This window comes from Camellia sinensis, chromosome 15 (genome assembly GCF_055761805.1).
Source record: "Camellia sinensis isolate YWXY chromosome 15, ASM5576180v1, whole genome shotgun sequence".
Classification (NCBI taxonomy): Eukaryota; Viridiplantae; Streptophyta; class Magnoliopsida; order Ericales; family Theaceae; genus Camellia; species Camellia sinensis.
In genome coordinates this window covers 55,837,490-55,843,489 of record NC_138975.1, presented here as the reverse complement: position 1 = coordinate 55,843,489, position 6,000 = coordinate 55,837,490, and positions in this window count along the sequence as shown.

Here is a 6,000-nt window from a genome sequence, read left to right as displayed (position 1 = left end):
TTTATTTACATACCATAATTTATCTTAGTACACACCATTTACTTAGTTCACACCACACACAAATTGAATATGTTGATTTTGTCTCAACACACACCACTAATTTTCATATAATACCACATTACCCTTATCTTCTCTAACACACCGAAATCCTAATTCTATCCCTAAACACTATCGACGTTGGCCACCATGCCCTCCGATCGTCGCCCTTCTTCAGCCTCTATTCTCTGCCACCTTAGCTCCTCTTGTCACCTCTCCTACCATCTCTAGCCCTCATCATCTTTCTTTTTCTAAACAAATGATGTTAAACCATAGATCTAGGGTTTGAGGTTATGTCGATTATGATTTACAACGACGGGGAAACGATTTGTATGAGTTACAATGACAGGGACAAGGGGAAGCAACTTGAGTTATAGCAACAATTGGTGGGGTGGCACAAGTTGCAAATGAAAAAAAAAATAAGAGAAATAGAAGAAGAAAAAGAAGAAGAAGAAGAAGAAGAAGAGAGAGAGAGAGAGAGAGAGAGAGAGAGAGAGAGAGACGCAACACGAAGAATAACAAGAAAGGAGGCGACGATCACCAAAGTCGAGGGCTAGAGAGGTGACGATCGCTAAAGTCAAGGTCTAAGTAGGCCACCATCGTCGGAGTCGAGGGTTAGCAGGTGACATTGCTAGAGTTGGAAGGGACAGTAGGTGGTGTGGTGGTTGGTGTTGGTATGCTAAACAAATTAGGATTGATTGTGTCTAAAAGGGTAATCTAATTAAGGGATAAAATTGTAATAATTTTTTTTTTTGAAAGATGATAGATACTGAGTGAATGAGTGTTGTTTAAATAGAATTACCCAATATTATGTCCACAAGGATAAGCTCTCCAAAATGATGAAAATATCCCTCAACCACCTCCCTTATGCATTTTATTTCTCTCTTTATCATTCTCTCTCTCTCTCTCTCTCTCTCTCTCTCTCACTCATATTTCCGATAAAAGATGATGATGATGATGATGAACGCAGAATGACGATGACCTCTATCTTCCTTGGCTCCGCTTCCTTCCACCTTCTCAACCTCTCTAGTACAACCAACAGTCCGGTGGTCCACGAGGCCAACATCCTTGACGTTGCCGCTATCTTGACGACGATAGAGGTCAGATCGAACCCTTGTCTCAGATTGAAGCTCAGATTGAAGTAGAGTTGGTCCTCATGTACTAGTTGAAGTAGAGTAGGCCAATCTGAGACGTGATCTCACCAATTTTCCAATCCTGAAGTCCGAACTCGACGAGCATCTGGTGATTCTCTTGCTGGTACTTCTAGAGCCTCATGTAGGCCTTGAACACCTTAGTGAAGTAGTGATTTGGTCCTCGTTCATAGGCAAGGATGTCGTGAACCCTAGCGAACTTCTGGTTCGCGCTCTCTACTAGAGTTCAGAATGTTCTCAGAACCACGTCATCAGTTATGCCAATCGTCGATTATCCGAGCAAATGACTGGTGCTAATTGAGAACACTATGATGCTAGAGACCTTTATATATTTATATATAGAGATTCAAAGAGTGAGAAAGAGAGAAAGAGATTCAAAATGCTTAACAAATCTGAGCCTTTTGAATCTCTCTCTCTCTCTCTCTCACCCTAGCAAACTTTTGGTCCGTACTTTTCACCGAAGTTCGGAATGTTCTTAAAACCACATCATCAGCCATGTCAATCGTTAGTTGTCCGAGCGAATGACTGGTGCTCATCAAGAACACTCTAATGTTGGAGGTCTATATATATAAAAAGATAGATAAAGAAAGAGAGGGAAAGAGAGAAAGAGAGAGAGAGAGAGACAAAAGGCTCAGATCTGTTAAGAATTTCAACAGATAATCACCGCTTTCAATAGAGCATCTCTTGTTTCAATAGATAAAAAAATATTATGATTGCGTGTTGAATTGTTATTTTAATAGATAAAAAAGAATTTTGAACAGTTAAAAAAAATCAAATAGATAATTTCACACAGATAGGAAAAAAAATGAACAGATAATAGTCAAAAAAAATAAATTGATAAAATATTTGAACATATAGGACTTATAGATTAAGGGAGAAAATTAGAAACAAAATATCCTCCAAAATAATAAAATGGACTTCTCACCACAATATTTTACAAAGAATGGACTTCTCACCTAGAAAAAATACCCATAGGACTTATACCCTTCTTAGATTGAACTTTTCAACAATTTTCTCAAATAAAAATTGAACCAACTACAATAAAATATTAGTTAAATATTACTCTTATTGTATTTTTAGATGCAAAATTACTAATTAAGCATTTATGATTTATAAAGCCCTTTTAATTTAGATTGTGACCTTAAATTATTTGAATCAAATCCTTATTTTTTTGGCCTACCAATGCTATGAGAGATAAAATTAAGAGTAAATTATGCAAATGGTCCCTGTAGTTTACTTGTTTTTTCATTCTGGTCACCGTTGTTTCAATTTGATCAATTTTGGCCCTTAATTTTACAAATGTGTCATATTAGTCCAATAAATAACGGTGGTTAAGTTTGATGGACGAAAAATTAAATGATATTTCAATTTGGTTCCTATAGTTTATAGGATGTGTCAATTTGGTCCCTATAGTTTATAGGAAACTCAAAACAACAGGAGTCAAATTGGTACATCCTGTAAACTACAAGGACCAAATTGACACATCATATGATTATCCGTCCATCAAACTTAACTGTCGTTATTTATTGGACTAATATGACACAATCCATAAAAATAAGGGGCAAATTTGATTAAATTGAAACAACAGGGACCAAAATGAAAAAACGGTAAATTATAGGGACTACTGCTGTAATTTACCCTTAAATTAATTCAAGATGAGGATTTTGGACACCACTCGATCAACACACAAAATTAGGATCCACAATATCTATAGACTTCTTGTTGGAGAAAATCAAGCTCAGTATGGTTGGTTAGCAGTCAATCTCCATTTGTTAAGCTCGATATCAAATCCAGTATGTAGTACCTAAAACTTTCTCATCACCAAATTGCCGTGCTAGTTTTCCATGAATTCACACACACCATAGGCAGAAAGAGAATTCAAATACTCAAACTAAAGTTGAACCTTCAAGAAGTTGGAAACCTACAAAATAGTGTTAGCCACTCTATTATGGCATCTAATTCACCTCTTGTCTTAGTATATATAGAGAGAAAAAGTGTGTAAACAGCTATTACTTCCTGAAATGGGATTAGAGTTAAAAATACAGAGATGGGTTTTTAATGAGTTAGGTTTGTAATTTGCTTATCACCAACGGTATTAGAAGTGATCCTTGGCTTGAAAAGTTTGTACCATTGGATTTTCAACTTTAAATGGTCCATGTATCAGTAGTCACAATGCAATGTGCTATGAAAATGTAAAACTAAAGAAAGTCCATAATCATCTTATTTAATGAGTTTATTTATTAATATGTTGTAGGGGTTATCCTATGATACACACCCTTAAAAAAGTGTGTCATATGTACATTATGACATTTGTGAGGTTGATTACCCCAAAAGTCATAACTGAATGATTTCCAATCATAATTAAAAAAATGAGTCATAATCGAATAACACATAAGGTATAATAAAAAAAATTTGAATTGTAAGTAAAATAATATCATAATTAACATCGCAACAAATCATAACTATACCACAATATGCATAACGAAATCATAACTAAGTCATAACTTATGCTACAATAGATCATAACTAAAGACTACAAACGTGTAACTGCAGTATATACATCTCAAAAGGAGTATGTATCATAGAATTTGCCATAGAATTTCTCATTGAACTATCTACTAAAAATCCAAAACTCGTTTTCCAAAATAAACAAATAAATAACAACCACTAAGGCTCTTGGCTTGGCTGCATGCTCCAACCAAACCAAATCACTGCAAGCTGTAGCTCACATGCTTCCATGTTGAAATAAATGTAAACACTGAAAGTGCTTAACATAAAGAAGTGAGTACTTGAAATAAATGAGAAAAAGCAGGAGTAAAAAATGCAAAAAAAGAAATTGTAAGAAATAAACGAAGTAGATGGATGCATCAAAGAAGGAAACAAAGAGATTCACACGAGCAACCGTAACAATCAGTATGGATTATAGAATAGATGGATAAAAGCGTGCCGTCTCAACCTCTCTTTGCTTGTATTCTGTGCAACATCTACGTCTCTTTTTTAATCTTTCTGAATGTGTAGTGTGGCCAATTTAAGAGAGAGTTGTGACCAAGTTTCCTAGCTGAAATTATCACAAACCCTGTAACTTGTTACTTGTAAAGAATTATATAACATTGTCTTTGATTATTATGGTCTTGAAACTTGACCATATATCAAATCTGGCTAAAGATTTTTTGTCTTAAAATTTCTGTTCTATGTTTCATTTGCACGCTTAACCATAGAATCAGAGACAGAGCCACATATGGGGACTAGGGAGGACACCTGCCCCCTCTCATTTTTTGGAAATTATACTTTTACCTCCGATTAGATTTTTTTATTTATTTATAATTTATGTCCTTTTTAATTTTTAAATATGTTCCTAAATCTTTTTATCTCACCTTTCTTTTCTCTTTCTTTTTAATACATTCCTTACAATTTGCCACTATAAAATATTCTGCTATAATTATTTCTATCTCTCTCATTTCTCTCTTATTTTTCTCCATATCTATCTTCTTCTTCTTTCTTTCTTTCTGTGTTTTTTTTTTTTGGGGGGGGGAGGGTATGCATGTGATTACATTTTAAATTGTGATTATCATCATATTTAGTAACTAAAATAGTAAATAAAAAAATTATCGATTAATTAAAACATAACTAAGGCATATAATTTTGACATCATGTTGATTTTTGGCCATTCTATCACCAAATGAAAATTAGATCTGGTTAGGCTTTGTAATTGATATCGCTAATGATTTAATTGAATAGTGCCTCACATGAATCAAAATCCTAATTCGGCCACTGCATATAATCATATAAGAATTTTGAGACATAATTCAATAATAAAGAATCACGTGCCATAAAAAATTATTACATAATTCATGAAGATTATGTGTGGTCGTGCACAATCTAATGGAATATTGTCATTCTTTCACCATTTCCTTGTATTTAGGGCTATGTAAGTAATGTAATTATTAGGGCTTGTGGTATTGCTTGAGCAAACCGCTAACGTTGTACTCCATGTACATAGTACCTATTCTACTTTTCATTTTTATTGTTTCAACCAACTTCAATTAAAGATTTTTTTTATACATCGGAGAAGAGGCGTCAAACTTGCCACCTCTTAAAAAATAATACAAGTTATGAAGACTGGTAACCTTGGTCAACTTTAAATAAATAAATAAATAAATAAATAATTGAACTAATAGTAAAACAACAAGCTTGTATCAATTTTTTTCCCCTCTAGTTGTGATTAATTTCTGAATTTGAGGGGAAAAACTTAAAGGAATAATAGAGAAAGGGCTTAACATTTAATGGAGTGACTATATTAAAACGATGACATGGCATCAATTTTAATTTCTCCTAAGCTGTGGTGAGAACTGAGTCTTGTTTTTTCTTTTTGTTTTTTTATTTTTTTATGTCAAAGATAGAATGTTAGTAAATTAGTAAAGTTAGGTTACAATTTAAAAGGGCCGCCACTAATCCATCAGCTTGAACTCCACACATTTCACTCATTGCACTGTAAGGCGCAGTTACATGTCACTTGGCTACAAGAGCCTCAGCAGAGAACTCAATCTATGCTCCCTGAATGTTAAGCCCATTTTCAAGATGACCAACTTATGAGATTACAATTTAATGGTTCAAATTATCACCACGCCAATCCAATAGTCAAATTACACTAAGTACACAAAAGATTAAATATAAAATGGGATATAGATATCATACAGGGATGGGATTCACATGATGTGAAACTCACCTTTTATGAGACATTTATGTCATATTATGTATTTGGTTTATGTGTTTCTAACATAAAATCTTATCAAATTATATCAGTACGTCCTTT